Source organism: Eurosta solidaginis, chromosome 4 (assembly GCF_040869045.1).
Source record: "Eurosta solidaginis isolate ZX-2024a chromosome 4, ASM4086904v1, whole genome shotgun sequence".
Taxonomy (NCBI): domain Eukaryota; kingdom Metazoa; phylum Arthropoda; class Insecta; order Diptera; family Tephritidae; genus Eurosta; species Eurosta solidaginis.
Window position 1 is genome coordinate 170,766,857 of NC_090322.1, and position 18,346 is coordinate 170,785,202.

Here is an 18,346-nt window from a genome sequence, read left to right on the forward strand (position 1 = left end):
AGGTGGATGCCTTTTCGAGATATCAGGAACCTACATACGAAATTTCATCGATATACCTCAAAATTTACTCAAGTTATCGTGTTAACGGACAGACGGACGGACATGGCTCAATCAACTCAGCTCTTCATCGTGATTATTTCGGTATACTTAATGGTGGGTCTATCTATTTTCCTTTGAGGACTTTCAATTTTGGGTTTCGTGACGAAATTAATATACCATTTCATTTTCATAAAAGGTATAAACATTTTAGCACTCCCATATGCCCTCACATATAATTTCGAATCGTGAAAATGCTTGAATTTCTTATGAAAGTGCCAAGAAAAAGCACTCCCGTATGAAGCTCATGAGCTTGTGTATGATAAAAAAATTATACTAATAATTTGACAACTATGTTGTACATTGTAAAAAGTTAAATCAGCAGGGACAATTTCCACCGCCTAGGGCCGCGCCATGTAGTTGAAGGTGGGGAATTTGTGGTAATATTATTCGAGCAGATATGTTGTTCCTTTTTCTGATGGCCTGGTAAAATCGGCTGTTTTGGGAAAAATGGGCACCTTTCCTAATTCATGGTAATGAGATGGGAGCAATAAATAAATAATAAACAAACGAGCGGCATTTGAACCACAAGTTGAAAAAAAATAAAATAAATTGATGCAAGTGCTTTACATCTGCACCAAACATGCTATTGAATAATTGTCTCCTAAGACCTTACTTAATGGGGCAAGTCAATTTACAATGAAACAATTCCAACCATCATAATTTATTTACAAAAAATCAGAGAATTAAATTTGCAATATACTTGCTCTGATCAGAGAATTTTTTGGTAACAGACGAACAGAGAAAATCGTTAAGAGAATTTTCTGTTACGTCTTGCACCCTGTTAAGTTAACATGAATTTGGGGAATAGTGGTGAAGTGCAAGACGTGTCACATGCAAATGGATCGTAAGCAGTGGATGCCAAAAAAACGCCTTCTCATTGTGTTTAAATTCTCTGGTATGACTCTGGGCCATTGGGAAAGAGGTGAAATTGAAAAAATGTTTATTAAAAAACTTAAAGTGGCTCTATTGTGTGAGTGATTTTGTAATTCTGATAGAAATATAAAAAAATTAAATGTAAATCTAAGTGTCCTGGTAAGTTTACTGAAATATTTTCTTTATTATATTGATATTACATATACTGAAACCAATTTTGAAATAGCCCAACGCTTTTATTTAATTGTCTGATCAACGCCCTAGATTGATAAGGAGTGTGATGACTAGTACCTAGTAGAGGTTTACGCCGATCACTTTATCGGCGGCGGCGGCGTAGGCTCTATTATATACCGGCGGCGCCGGCGTACGCCGGTTTTCTTACTTTAAAAGTTTGATTTTTCTATTTAAAAAAATAATATTTAGGAAAGGTTTTGTTTATATGTATTTTAGGAAATCAACGTGTTGGCCACTTCGGAAAGATCCGGGGTTTTTGCATCAAAATCTCGCAGACCGTTCAAAAATTTTCAGGAGTAGCTCATTCCGAAGGGATTGTCCCTCGTTCGCAAGCTCCAGAGAGGCTTCGAACCTAACCCCGGTCTTTGGAATTGGTACTGCTGCGTCTGCTGAAAAGAAATAGAGATACATAAAATAGTCACACTTTTGCCTGTATATCTCGTGCAAAGCATAGTTTCACCTAGGGTTAACTCCTAATAATCGTCGCGAACACAATTTCTTTAAATCATTTGTCGCTCCTTGGCGGTCACGCATAAAGGCGACTTAGGGTTGCTATGAATGATCTATTAATACTCATGACTATCGTGGCACAGGGCGCCTCCAGTTTTTTCGGCTGTTTTTAAGAGCTAAAATTTCCGATGTGCGAACAGTAGGAATCCCTACAACCAGTCGCTACCACGCCTCCTGAGCCTCACACCATATGTCAGTACAGAAGCTATAGGACTGCGACTTCGAACTCACACCTTCGTCGACGTCACTTTCCTAGAAGCTCTAGTTGTAGCTCCGAAGACTTTCCAACGGATACTTTTGTCGCGCTATGCTGCCGAGCTACACTTTGAAACGTTAGGGAGTGACTATTCGGCCAAAGATGCCGCCCTCGAAATCATAAGCAGTCTAAGTGGATGTCATTGCGTCATGGGTGAAAGTCCGTATAATCCTCGGTGCATCTACATAATTAAAATTTTACAAGGACCCTGGATAAAATTTTTAAAATGTAGACCAAAGATTGCAGACGTTTGTGTTCACAACATTGATTTCAATAGTCTTCGTTAAATCAAAACGATATTTTAGAGTGAAAGTCGACCGATTTTAAGTTGAAAGATGTTAACTGTTGTTTTCCGGCCTTACGATATAGGAGCTCATTATGGATGACCGCGTAGCTTCAGTTTTCAGACAAGTTCGACTGTCCACTACGTTAGGGTAGTATTACACACGGTCATTAGTTCCACTGTCTTGGGAAAGCTTTTGCTTCACCACTTTGAGTGTTCTTGCGAAGGACAAAGTCTCACCTGGTAGATATATGTGCCTACGTATTCACAATTGTAAAAGGAGCCGTAACGTGTAGGTGATATTTAAACTTGGTTGATAGGCTATAAACAATGTGATTCACTCCAAGGGACTAGTTTTGGATAGGGCCGCCAACTTTAGCAAATGTCCAACCGGGAGACTTGGGTGTTGAAGGATGAAGTGTGAAAATCAAAATTAACATTTCAGACGCTATTGTATAGTTCGCAAATAAACAACAGATGTTTGAATGCAAGACTTAGTGATTTTTCAAACCCTTCTCATAAGTCCATTTATCCTCAACTTAAGTATGAGGTAAGAATAATTTTAAAGGAGTGTTTATGCCCCTAGAACCTACTAAAGGATTTTGCATCACTGATTTCGCTTATTCTTGAGGACAATTTAAAAACATCGCCTTGGGTCATTTTATTTGAATTATGCAAAGTGAGCATATAAATTTATTATATAACTTTTCTTTTAGTATTTTGTTTTAATAACTTGCTGAATTGGGTGATGGAAAGTCCGTGTTAAGCTGACATCGAAAGCGTCTGTTATTTTAAATAACTTTTGAATAGTTATAGAGAGTTAAATTTCGCAATTAGTTCCTTATAACTGGCAGTGATGCGCATCTGTTGATACCACTTTCGATCATATCCGACCAATTTTCGACATGAACAATAAATGGCCTAAACTGTCTTAAACGAGTAGAAAATATAGTAACGCGCCGGACACCGCGCCGCGACGCCGATATTTTTGACATTCGGCGGCGGCGTGCGAAAAACGACCAAAATCGGCGGCGGCGGCGGCGTTTATCGGCGGCGTATATCTCTAGTACCTAGGACCTACCTAATTATTTTCTAGCTTTTCGTATTTTTATTATTTCATGTAAGTATTGTTTTCAATAAAACCGTTTAACTTAAAATTTTTTTTTAAATTATTTTATATTCAGTTTCTTCTGTATGTAGGCGATGCACGCATATTTTCTATAATTTTATCACATTTATATTTTTCGTCATAAAGTCAACGCACATATCAAGCTTCGTCACTTGGACAGTCTTTAGTATTGAATTATCGAAAATTTTCCATGCTTCGATACTGGGAAAGTGGACGTGGTTATTGTTCGATTTGGCCAATTTTCAAAACAAGATAAACAAGCATACCAAATTTCTTAAACATATGTATGTACCTCAATTTTTGCTGAAGTAATTGTTTTACCGTCGGCAGCCACCGTAGCGTGCTCCGCCCACCACAGCGATGTTAAGCTTCTTAGTGAACTCATCTGCCTTGCAATGCCGTTCGGAATCGGCGTAAAACACGTAGGCCCCATCCCCACCAATTTGTAGGAAAAATTAAAAAGAAGCACGACGCAAATTGGAAGACAAGGTCGGTTTTAACCTCTACGAAGGTGTATCGCGCCTTGCATTTATTTATATTTATTTATTTATTTATTTATCGGGTTAACCTATGAATGGACGTGGCTCAATCAAACATTTTTTGATGCTGAATATTTTAATGTAAGTCCATATCTTCCCTTATTTTATTATAAACACCTTTTATCCCATCAAAGCCGTGGAAAAAATGGTTTAGTATAGGAAGCAAGGGCGTAACGAGGAGGAGGCAAAATGTCCCCTTTGCGAGCTGGGAACACAAAACTGAGAAATAAAAATAAAAAAATTTAAACGTTTAAACGTTCTTAATTCCTCATAATTTTTTGTCCTGCCTTGATGTGAAATAAAGCTTAAACAATTTTAATAAATACTAATGTTGTATATATTGACATATATATGTTTTTGTAACTGAAACTATGCAAACCAGAATTTTCGGATTTTTTTTTTTTTTTTTTTTGAGTATGCCCATCTATTTTAACTTAACAAGGTACAAAACAAAAGTCTCCTCAAAAAAATTCTGAAAATTCTAGAAAAAAGTTTCGAAATCTCCATGCAGACTTCGCGATTTTTCGAAATCTTTTTGAGATGGATTTGCATATTTTCAGTTACACAAATTATGAAATTTTTTTCTTAAATTATGTAAAAATAAAAGAAATTAAAAATATAATTCATTAATTGTGTACAAAAAGCCAATTAAATGGAAGAATGATGAACTTCTTAAATTTTTTAAAAAACAAAGCAAAACTCATTCCTATATTGATGGCATGAATAAAAAAAAAATTAAATAAATGTAAGGCGCGATAACCTCCGAAGAGATCTAAGGCCGAGCTTTTCTTCCAATTTGCGTCGTGCTCCTATTGATTTTCCCTACAAATCGGCCGGACGGGACCTACATGGCAGAAATACACTCGGAGCGCTTGCCAAACACTGCCGAGGGGCGACCCCGCTTAGAAAAATTTGCTTCTAATTGAAAAACCTTATTTCCAAAAATTGTTTTTGCTTTTATCGGCCTATTGATAAATGATTCAAGGTTCGATTCGAGCTCAAGGCCAGAACAATAATTATTTTCTAATGATAATTATTGTTATTTTTTAATTTTTCTAAATTTGAAAAATTGTATTTTGTTTTTGGAATAGAGTAGTGGCAAAATCCTGAGCCAGATAAATAATTTTGCATGTAAATGCAACAACAACGATTTGGGCCAGATAAATCCAGATAGAAGTCTGGTTCAATTTGTGAGCCAGACAATTTGTTATTTACTTATTTTTAGGTTAGCAACGCGGCCTTTAATATACCTACTTTTTCAAAAATAGATGTCGCTGCTTAGCCTTTCGCCGTATGAGTTAAATGAAAAACAGCGGCGAGATCTTCCTATCACATTTCACGTGTGCGAAAATTTCATGACATCTGCTTCTCAAGTCTCTCAATGATCCAGAGCATTCCCGAGAGAATTGAGCGTGAGCCGGAGCTGTAAAACTAACTGAAAGACGGCAAGTGTATTACACACGAAACCAACGTGCTACTGAGTTACGCTGCAGACATTGGTGCTTTATCGGTAACCGTATCGGTAACCTTATAACAGCTGATTCAACCAACCTTATGAGAATCAATGCAATCGATTATTGGTGCCGCTAAGGTCGTAACCGTAGCCAACCAATTGGTTTTTGGTTTACAGTCGTAACGATAAACAGCTGATTACGTTAGGGATACGACTACAGCGATACGACAAACGGCACCAATGACTACAGCTTTAAAACGACTACGATTTCAGTTTATACTCAACAATAGCCGTGTTTTTTTTTACACGTAAACGTCTATACGTTTAAACTTTATATGGACTGCTAAGCGACGAACTTTAAATACACCTCTGAAATTGCTGCGCATAAAATTTGTCCTACTAAATTTCAATACGCATTATACTCAGATGTAACTGAAATATGTGTCTTTGTTTCACCCTCTAGACTAATTCTATGAATTCTATGGCCGTCTTTCAGTGAGTTTTACAGCTCCGACTCACGCTCAATTCTCACGGCAATGCTTTGGATCATTGAGAGACTTGAGAAGCAGATGTCGTGAAATTTTCGCACACGTGAAGTGTGATAGGCAGATGTCGTCGCTGTTTTTCATTTAACTTATACGGCGAAAGACTAAGCAGCGATTTTTGAAAAAGTAGGTATATTAAAGGCCGCGTTGCCAACATAAAAAGAAGTAATTAACAAATTATCTGGCTCACAAATTGAACCAGACTTCTATCTGGATTTATCTGGCTCAAATCGTTGTTGTTGCATTTACATGCAAAATTATTTATCTGGCTCAGGATTTTGCCACCGGATGATAGCTTATGTGTGTCCAAAATTCATCGCAACTAATTTAGCTATATGTTATACCCTATGGCCATCAGAGGGTTGTGTCTCCGCTTTTCGGTACACCCTGTGGCTGTAGCTAGTTCTTTATCCACTGCCGCTAGATGGGTCTCCTTAGCATTATCTAAGCGAGGATAGGCGTTTTTTTCACGCGCAAACGTAAACGTATACGCGTGTATAAAAAAACACGGCTAATGTCATATATGTATGAGACATATGTGTTGTGGGGCACTCGTATGTATTTTCTATTTTATGTGCTAGTCACTCATAGTATTTTTCTGTACTTGCGTAAGTACACATTTATAGCGTTTTCTTTTCTGAAAAAAATTGTTTCCTAAGTAAATGGTAAAACCTTAATAGTGTTACTCCTACCCCAGAAAATTGTCAACATTTATAGTGCATACAAAGAACATTTCATCTCACCATATTCACTCGTATCACAAATCACACAAGAAGATTGCGCATTGCGCATGTAAACATTAGATCATCACTTTTTTATAGGCAATTTCAACGTCATCTTGCTTTAGCTCTTGTTTTTTCTCTCTTTCTTTGATTCGCTCAAACAGTCAACTGTAACGTAGATGCGCAGGACGAAGCAATTTTGAACTCGTGAATGCGCAATCTGGTAGTTTCCTGCACTCATATTAACAGAGTATATGTGGAACTCAAGAGCGAATTGAGAGTCCCACAGAGTTGCACTGACACACCGCCATTTTATACAGGGTAAAAGTGTAATACTAATTTCACACAGACTGCTTATTGAATAATAACGGCAATTTTCTACATTAAGACGCTTATTGCGCTCAATCTTCCCTACAAAATTCGAATCTATAATTATTTCATTAGTAACTAATCGAATGCCTAATGAAGTCAACAGCACAATGCAACTCTGTTGGCAACGTTCCGCTTCCGTTTCCGCTTCTTAGTTTTCAAAGCAAATGTCATTGTCTGCATGGCGGAACGATACAAGGTGGCCGCATCGAACAGCTGATTATAACCTTTTTTATTTGATTTGATACATCAACTGCCGGCGCAGTACGATTTTGACATTTGTCCATCGAATTTACAAGTACATGGAATTTTTTTTGTTTGTAGGTATGTCACCATGCTCCCACCTTGTATCGTTCCGCCATGATTGTCTGTCTCATCCTTCATACTAATCGAGCAGTTACTTCTGTGTGAAAGCAAAAAATTTACGATTTCATTAGCAGGTGAAATGAGATCATTAAGTTTCTCTGTGAAAACAGTATAATACTATTTTCACACAGACGGCTTATTGAATAATAAAGGCAGTTGTCTACATTAAGACGCTTATTGAGCTCAATCTTCCCTACAAAATTCGAATCTATTATTATTTCATTAGTAGCTAATCGAATGCCTAATGAGGTCAAAAGCACAATGCAACTCTGTTGGCAGCGTTCCACTTCCGTTTCCGCTTCTTAGTTTTTGGTGTGTTCAGTGCATAAAAATGTCATTTGTCAAAGCAAATGTCATTGTCTGCATGGCGGAACGTTACAAGGTGGCCGCATCGAACAGGTGATTATAACCTTTTTTATTTGATTTGATACATCAACTACCGGCGCAGTACGATTTTGACATTTGTCCATCGAATTTACAAATACATGGAATTTTTTTTGTTTGTAGGTATGTCACCATGGTCCCACCTTGTATCGTTCCGCCATGATTGTCTGTCTCATCCTTCATACTAATCGAGCAGTTGCTTCTGTGAAAGCAAAAAATTTACGATTTCATTTGCAGGTGAAAGGAGATTATTAAGTTTCTGTGTGAAAACAGTATAATACTGTATTTTGTAGGGAAGATTGAGCTCAATAAGCGTCTTAATGTAGAAAACTGCCTTTATTATTCAATAAGCCGTCTGTGTGAAAATAGTATAACGATTTTGCGTTGCGAGCAGGCAACAATTTTCACAAAAGAACGAAATACCCCGTAAAGGCGTTGCCTGTTTTTTAGAATAGAACAACAACCCTTGCGTGGCGTACAAAAAGCGTAACACTATAGCCAGAAAAGAAAACGAAGAAAACGCTATTAGACATTTTTTGGCTCATGACTAAGTGCACTAATTTTATTAGTACTGAAAGATCTCTGATACACACCCCCATCTATACTTGTTGCCTTTGGTAATTCTTTACGACAGCATGATACTGCTAATACGCATCCAAAAATATCGAGAGAGGTATCAAACGACGCGTCTTGACATCAGTATTTATAATACGATGGCGAAAAATAAAAATTTTAACTCGTTCAAAAGATATTTACGAAAAAACGAAAAAAGACCCGCGGGTACCTCCGAAACCGGGGTGGTATCTATAGTATTTTTGCGCAGAACACCTTTCTGCCTTGGCGGCCTTCGGCCGTGCTTATAAAAAATTACCCTGGGTGGGTCCATCACCGGTTTGGAGACAAAAACTATATCCGCGCAAAACACTTATGTTCACAATTTTTTTGGTGGGTAGACAACTTTACAACAACCACATGAAAATCGCCAATTTCAACTGCAAATATCCGGACAGAGATAACATTTTTCTTTTCCGCCTTCGGATTATTGTTCTCGACATTAATACGCGTCTTTTGACACTTCTCTCGATATAACGCGTATTAGCAGTGTCATGAACAAAAAGAACAACTTGTTCGTTCATCAGAAAAAGAACGAAAGAACCGAATCTCTGAAATGAACGAAAAAGCGCAACTCTAGCGTATAAACAAAATATTTACAAAGCTACAAGCTACCAGCTGGTTTTGACGTTTAAGTGCTGCCAAGTTGCGGTTTCTATAGTTGTGGATTCTATAAGCAATGTGTAAACATTGCATAATTGACGGAAGTAAATTTTCTACAATTGACTGAGTTGGTCCCGCCAAAAAAATTGATGCTACATTGTCAGCCAGACCTAGGCTTGCCAAAATTTTTCGACTGAGGTGAAATTTTAACAAATAAAAGTCCGAAGTATAAAAACAACAAAATTCATTCAGATATATCTAACAGCCTTAAAATTGCAAGTTACATGGTATATATATACAATGTATATTATATGTACATGTATACATATAAGTAAACTTATCACATCAGAAAAGCAGGTCACTTATTTAAATTAACAAATCAAAGGGGACCAGTATTTGGTTCTCACAAACGGAGTTTAAAACTTGTATTACGGGTACAGTGATTTAATTTCAAAAGTATCGCAAAATAAAACATAGAAAGTAAAAGCAGCAAATATTTTTTTCATGTTTAAGGAATAAAAGTCACGACAACCGGTATATTTTTTAATCCATTTTTTGATTTTTAGTATCTTCCTCATACTTTTCTGCTGAATCGTTTTAGTATCTGAATGCTAGTTTCTATTTTATCGTAGAACTCTGAACAGCCCACGTCAATGTTTATCTTAATATTCAATAACTCCGCCATTGATATTTTCGCAAAGGAAAATGTTCGCTCCATTGCGGAAGAAGTCCCTGGAATGCACAAAGCAAACTCTATTATTTTCATTAAATTTATTATTGCAATATGAGTGCTACATCAGCTACTCGTATCCATCTGTCTACACAGGTTAGTGCTTTCCATTTTTCTGTCCCTTTTTCAGTATTTATAATATCATTGACTAGTGAAATTTCATCAAAAACTCACGCCGAAGTTTTAACCATTCTTGATTCGAGTTTGAATTTTTTTTAGTAAGGCTGTGTAAACATAAAAAATTTCAGAGGCAATTATTTCATCAACTCATATATGTAATACTCCTATATTGCTACAAGAAGCTAGGTACATTCCCAAACATCAGAGTGCCGATACATTGCTGTTTAAACGTTTTTGTTTTTGTATTCAATAAGCGAATGTACCTAAATTTAAATTTTTTCTTGTCACACTTATGCTGCTAAAATCACAAAAATTTTATAGGCTGTCTTGTTTTGATTTCGAATTCAAAACACATTGCGAGCATTTTCTATTAGCAATATAGGAGTATTACATATATGCATCAGCTTCAACAACTAAAATTACATTTTGAAAAATGGAGAGACTCCCATGCAGGAACAATGTATATATTTCGTGCATAGGGTTACTAAAATATGATTTAGTTGAAACACTTTTCTGTTCGAAGTGTCTATCAGAATTGTTAAGAAACTTGCCATCTTGAGTTCATTTAGGCATGCGCGGTTCCAGGGGGGGGGGGGAACTTTTTTTCGTATTGACTGTAATCTTATTATATAAAAAACACGTGTCACACAATTGAGGTCAATGTACTCCTAAACTACTGAACCGATTTTGAGTTTGTTTTGCACCCCGTGTGTAGTTTCATCTAACGTGAAATATAGGATAGGTGACTGCGTGACTAGGGTCTCGAGATATAGGCCAAAACGTGGACCCGGGTACCCCTAGAGTGTGTTTATAGAATATGGATGTCAAATGAAAGCTGTTGATGAGTGCTTTAGTAGAGGGTAATTTTCATACCCTTGGGTGACTCGTGTCTCGAGATGTAGGCCAAAACGTGGACCTGGGTACCCCTAGAATGTGTGTATAGAATATGGATATCAAATGAAAGCTGTTGATGAGTGCTTTAGTAGAGGGTAATTTTCACACCCCTGGGTGACTAGCGTCTCGAGCTATAGCCCAAAAAGTGGACCCGGGTACCCCTAGAATGTGTTTATAGAATATTGATATCAAATGAAAGCTGTTGATGAGTGCTTTAGTAGAGGGTAATTTTCACACCCCTGGGTGACTAGGGTCTCGAGATATAGGCCAAAACGTGGGCGAGTGAATGCCTAGACAGTGTTTATACAATATGGATATCAAATGAAAGCTGTTGATGAGTGCTTTAGTACAGAGTAATATATTATCCACAGACGGACTGGGACTGGGATTAGGACTAGGACTGAGACTGAGACTCGGAGTGGGACTGGGACTGGGACTGGAATAAAATACATACCACCTTCTGGGACAGGCAATAAGGGATGCAGAAGAATGAGAAGAAATTGAGAGAAGAGAAAAGAGAGAAGGAGATTGAGAAATAGATAGAATGAGACGAAGATGGAGATAGATGAAGCGAAAAAGACGGAGGGAGGAGCGAATAAAAGGATTAGGAAAAAGTGAAGAGGGGGGAGGGCAGAGTCAGACGGAAAAAGCTTATTAAAGTGTATGCAAATTGGCCAAATTTAGGGCAGGACAACGTCTTCCGGGTCTTCCAGTTAAGTATATAATACTAATCTACATAGTAGTTTCTTATCACAAAACGGATTTTTACTAATTTTTAATTTTTCTTGCAGGCAACAATTTTCACAAAAGAACGAAATACCCCGTAAAGGCGTTGGCTGTTTTTTAGAATAGAACAACAACCCTTGCGTGGCGTACAAAAAGCGTAACACTTTAGCCAGAAAAGAAAACGCTATAAGAATGAGTGCTCATGTCATGCAAATAATCGATAACTGTGAAAATAATCATAACATCGCATTTCTAGTGGTATTCAAATCGTTTCACAGTCGAATTCTAACCTAGTTCTCTAACCAAGTTTTCGATTCGAATTACATTAGAATTCTAATGTAAAATTACAATATTTCTCTAACGTTAGAAACTGTGTTTGCTGGGTTTATATTTAGCTGGAATACGCATAAATGCCTTAAATTTGTTAATTTGGTAGATCAGAAGCTGTTTGTTTAACTGAAAAAAAAGTTTAATATACCTCACCGGTTTTTCATAACAAATTAAATAGATTTCAAGGCGAGTCTATGTTGGGGATTTTCCAATAAAAACATCACCAGTCATATTTACAAAAATGAACGTGCCTGTGAACGTTTTATTTCAAAAACTTAACTCAACTAATACAAATGTCAAGATAAGACAAAATAGTCAAAATACGAGTTGCCACATCATTGGTATTTATTATACGCATTGTTACATTAACAGGGTTAATTGCTTATAAAACTAGTGTATTTTCAACAGTCTATACCAGATATACAAGATATAACCAGATATAGCAAATCATTTTTAATTGAAATTTCACGAAATATGCGCATGTGTCTTGTGTTAACACTTTCGAATGTGTGATTTGACTTCCACCCAAAAAATTCTACAAGCTTTAAATGTATAAATAGTGCCGACAAAACTTTTCTAGCTTTACTTAATATTTAACAAGCCACGCAGAAAGTACAAAATTAAAATGAACTTAAAAAATCACTTCACGCTCCAATTTTTCGTGTTCATCTGCTTTTTCACCTTTTCGAAATCGCAATTTCGCGTTTATAATGGCAAGCCGTCGGATATAGAGGATCACTCATATTTGGTAGCATTATTTTATGAAGGCGAATATTATTGCGTTGGCTCGTTAGTCACTCTGCAAGTTGTAATTACAGCTGCAAGCTGCCTGATAAATTTTATAAAAGGCGAAATCACCGTTGTAGCTGGAATAACCAATATAAATGAAGAGGGAGAACGTCGAACTGGGCAGGAGGCAAAATATCCACCTCATTATGGTTCCAAATTATATCATTCTGATATAGGTGTGCTTAAACTGAATGCAAGCTTTACGAAGAGTGATAAAATATCAACAATAGATCTTTGCAGTTCTAAACTAAAAAGGGGCACAGAAATGCTAGTTAGTGGATGGGGTGCAAGTACCCATCGTACGAACCCTATACTTCAACTTCAAAGTACTAAAGTGTCTATAGTATCACAGAAGAAATGTGTCACTCGTTTAAAAAGAACTTTATCAAAATTAACGATTTGTGCTGAAGGTAAGGAAACTGGTGTGTGCTATGCAGATCATGGAACACCGGGCGTTGTGAATCGACAACTTTGTGCGGTGGCATCATCTGGAGCGAAATGTGGGAACACACAATATCCGCATGTATATACAGATGCAGGAACGGAAGAAAATCTAAAGTTTATACAAGATTGGATGGCATGTTAATTGGAAGGTGTTGCTATAAATCGACTACTCAGTGGAATATCATCCTATCTTGGCTGAACGCCCCATTTCGGAAGTTTCCTGAGGGTGGTGATATTCCACTCAGCAATAAATACAAATACAAATACAAAACAGCGATATATTTTTTTTTTTTGTATTATATCTAAATAAATATTTATGACTGAGATTTAATAAACATTTTTGGTTGTAGTCAATGAAAGTGTGACGCATGCAAATGCCTTAGGTAAGTGGATTAAAATTTAGTCATAACCAAGGTTCAGAAAAACTCCTCATTAATATAATCAGTTTTTATCTTTTTTACTGCCCTGCAAACCACTGCTTGCCAATTTATCTAAATATACCATTCCAGTCGCACAGTTTAAGAGAACGTCAATACCAATACATTTTAAAAATCTTCCAAAATAGAACAGTTGTTTGTCAGCAGTTGCTTAAGCTAAGTTTACTTAAACTCTAGTCAAATTTAAACTTCAGTTAAGCTACAGAGCAATTTTTCCGTCGCAGCTTTATGCCGCCCTTGGTGTAGATTTTTTTTAAGCCAACATTTGTGTTTATAATTATCTAGTACATATTTATTTTTTCCAAAAAAAAAAAAACATGCAGAGTATGACTTATGCTTTTGCGTACATCGAAACACTTAATTAAATACACTAAAGTAGATACTAGCGACAATAACAGAGTATGTTGTGTGTCGCACCATGCGTTAAATAAAATACTAACGAGCTACAGAAATTCATTAAATAATAAGTCCCAAATTTCAAAGCTATCCGCGAGAAACTTGACCAGAGCCTCGAAGTTAAATCCATTTAAACTGGCCATATCTAAAGTTCTTTCACCAAAGTAAAGGGAACTAATGTTGTTACATGTGACCCGGTCTATGAAAAGGTGGCTTATAAAAAAAGAAATTGTGAGAAACAGCTGTTAAAGATAAACAATGCATTTCTTCAGTTTCTTAGTAGTTTTCCTTTTTTTTTTAGTCATAAGCCACCTTTTCATAGGCCGGGTCACATATATCGGACATGTGCCAATAAAGTGAAACACGTCTTCTGGCTCCTGCAAGTTACATACTATTCAAAGTGCAGACAATATGTTTTTATAGATTCTTGAGTTTGATACAACAAACCTCCCAGTGCCCGGATAATCAGACTGGCTGCATATGCACTGTAATCATCAGTGTAATACAAACTCTCCAACGGCACTAGGACCGGATAAAGGTCGTGGGTAGTAAACTTCCGATCCATTTCGAGGAACCTATTTCTATTATACTCTGCTAAGCGTTCTAAGAGCGAGGAAGTGAAGGTCTGTATATTAGCTGATGGCAGTTGCGAAATGAAAGGTAGATTGACAGTGTTAGCAAGTTCTTTCCAAGTCTTTATCCAAGAAATTCCCAGGTTGGCAGTCTCCTCCGCTAGAATACGCGGAACTCTGTCATGTGATAGCCTAAAGCAACGAGCTATATAGAGCATGTGCAGATGAAGCGTATGTAAATATAGGGGCTACACGTCTATTTCCAGATGCAACATGTAGTTTGGCTTATTAGAGGGAAGGAAGATCAGTTTCTTTACGAAAAATTCAAGAAGTTTCTCTACTTGGTCTAATTCGTTAACCCCCATACCTGCGCGCCTTTAAACATAATGGTCCTGAAATCAGCCTCGAAGATTTTTATTATCTGCGACAAACAGATGCGAGGGTTATTATAGCTCAGCCACGTTGCGTTCATAGCGTTTTTAGCATCCAATAGCTTTGAGTCCAAATGTTTATTAAAAGATAGTTGACAAGTGAGAAGCGCACCTAAGTATTTGTATTCGTTAAATACTTCAATAACCTCGCTACCGTAGATCCATTTCCATGAGCCGGGGGCTCTACCACCTTTCCTAAATACCATGATTTTTGACTTGTTCAAGTTGACTGTTAATGCCCATTGACTACAATAGTTGTAAAGGTAGTTTATCATTTCCTGTAGCTGTTCAGGTGATTCCGCAAGCAAGACCAGATCATCTGCGTACATAAGCACCTTCACATTAATGTTATTAACCCTGACACCCACGCACAAATAGGCATTCAGGTCATTTAAGTACAAAGAAAATAAAACCGGACTTAAAAGGCAGCCTTAGCAAACACTGTGATTAACAGGGAAACAGCTGGTTTATAAAAGAGCATGTTTCGGGGAATCAAAAGCACACGAGAAATCTACAAAAAAGGCAAAAGTTATTTTACTACGTGAACAATTCAGTTGGGCAATGCACAAAGATATTGTCTACCGTCGAATAGCCTCTGCGAAAAATAGACTGAGACTCACTTAAAATATTGTTAGAATCGATCCAAACATTTATGCGACCAAGTAAAAGCCCAGAAAAGATTTTATAATAGTGTCTAGCAGAGACAGACCTCTGTAATTTGTATTAGCGTTAGGGTCACCTTTCTTAAAGAGGGCAATCAAGATGGAGGAACTGATGGAGGAAGGAATCTGCTTTCTCAAGTCAATGAAATTTAGAAGCGCCAAAAGGTCATTGAGGAAACATTGGAGAGCAAACTTGTAGAATTCATAACATACGCCATCCTGCCCTTTGCTTTTTTGCATTTGGTACCATCAATAACCAATTGAAGTTCCCTTCAATCAACAGGAGCATCAAGGAAGGTGTCAGAAAGCTGGGACATTGCCAAGTGAACGCACGAATCAATATTATTACGGCACAGGAGTTCTTTGAAATTAATATAGAAGCCACGGATCTTAAGGTTACAACTTACTTTACAACGAACCTTTTTAAGTGAGTTTGCTAGCCGCCACCAGTCACTTGAATTCCTAACGCTATTAAGCTGTTCAATTTCCTTACATCGCCACTCTTATTTCTTCCAGTTACAGAGCTTAACATATTTATTACGAAGAGTGAGGTACTTAATCCTATGTCACTCTGTATTCCTCCTTCTCAGCATATTTAAAGCGTTCATTAACTTCTTGCGTAAGTTTGAGCACTGGCTATCAAAACACGCATTTTTCTGTGAGAAATGGCCTCAGAGTATATATATTCGCTTTGGAGGACCTAGTAATGTTCTCCATGAGTTTATTCGCGTTATGTGGTTTCACTACATGTTCATCGGAGTCGGCACTACACTGACGGCCGTTGAAATTAATATCAACAAGCCGGAGAAGCATTTTGATTTTACATAAATAACTTGTATATACATACCTCAACAGCTGGATTTTGTTTACCCAACAAACATGGAAAAAATATTTCTCCCACCTAAAAGAAATATATATCTAGTTCTGAAATTGATATGCAATATCATTCTCTAATCACTATCCAACCTTTTAGAATTTTTTTAAATTCATAGTTCTCGAAATAAACTCCAACGTTATTCTCAAATTATTCTCCAGCTTTTTGGAGGTTTTGAGAAATGTTTAGTTCTCAAATGTATCTATATCCAGCACATTTTTCCCGTTGATATCCTACATTATATACGGAATTGAGGTGGAGTTGAAAAAAAAATGTTCTCCAAGGTGTACCACCAAAGCCAAGAGCTGTTTATTGTGAGAAATAAACTCTTGGTTGGTATCAAATTAAAAATTATCTATACATCTTTTATTTAATTTTCGCTAAAATACTGTAGTATCAGAATCTTACATTTGAATCCAATTAGAAAGCCACACTTGAGCACAAGTTGAGAACTATCTTTTTGTCAACTTAACATATATGTAATACTTCTATATCACTACTACTGAACTGTGCAGCCTGTCAATCATTACAGTACAGATATACAACGAGAGAAGGAGACAAATCCTCAAGGCTGTCGTTAAATTTTTGTAAAAAAGGCGCTTAAATATAGGTATATTTCAACAAGCCGTCTTGCTTCAATCAATATTGTACATTAGGCTATTTCGCTCAAAAAAGGAAAATAAAGGTACAAAAGAAAATAAAATGTTCCATATATCAAGGGCAATTGATAGGTAAAGAAATGCCTTTACTTTCAGCGCACAAAAATAAAGGTCCGTTTGTCGCATCTCTGGACGTATATAATATTTGTATAGTGTCAGAGAAAGCTTTAAGACAAATTCTGGCATGCCCAATTGGAAATGCAAAATTAAGTTTAATAAATCAAATTTTTCAAAATACAAGTGATGCATTCTCCAATAGTATCATGGACGATCACATAGCCACCGAAAATTTATTGACCATCACATCTTTAATATTTACCGGACACAGCTGTGTAAGGAAGTAATAAGTTTTTATTCGGATATTCGTTTGTTTTTTGAATCGAAAAAAAGCACGGATGAAAAAGAGTATGTTAGAAAAAAATTTACAAAATTGATATTATTTCAACACCAATAGCAATCAGTGAGTACTGGACTCATATTTTGTTTACTTCATCAAAAATTTACATCATTAAAAAACTAACAACGTATAAAGAAATGCTTGTTGGGATGTATGTATAAGTATATTTTTATACATTTATATTTAAATTTTTTTCGTTTTAAAAATATGAATTCTTCGCCTTGTTTTTTTTACTATTTATGTAAATAATGTACTTTGTATGGTTGCAGTCCATGTTTAAATAATAAACACATCAAGCCTTGTATTGTATTTGTTGGCCTTTTCATTGTTTAATCGACTAAACTGAGATTTTATAACAATTAGTATGCAGAAGTTGGGTAAAGGGGATAGTGACCCGTTGTAACCCCTTTAATACTTTTTTTACACACGCTACTACAATTCACTAACACTAAAGGGCCCATTACTGATACTTAGCATAGACTTGACTTGACTTGAGAACTGTCACTTACAGTTCTGTTAAATGAACATTGCATGTTACTGATTACTCAAAACTTAGCAACACTTAACTTGACTTAGAAGTCTGTTGAATTTTGATTTTCTATGTAAGTTCTAAGTGACGTTTACATATTGAGATGCCATTTGTTTGTTTCCATTTCATTTTGACATTTACTTATACAAATTGACATTTATTGGTTATGATGCCAGATTTTATGCGCTAAGTGGAGTATAATCGTGTCTAAGTTGCCAAGTTTACGCCAAGTCAAAACAAGTCTATGCTAAGTATCAGTAATGGGCCCTTAATAAAGCCCGCGCATGCGCAGAACATATATTTGCACAGTTTCAGCAAATAATGATTGACAGAAAATTTGCACATTAGAAAGATAGGAAGGTATTGATATAGAAGTAGT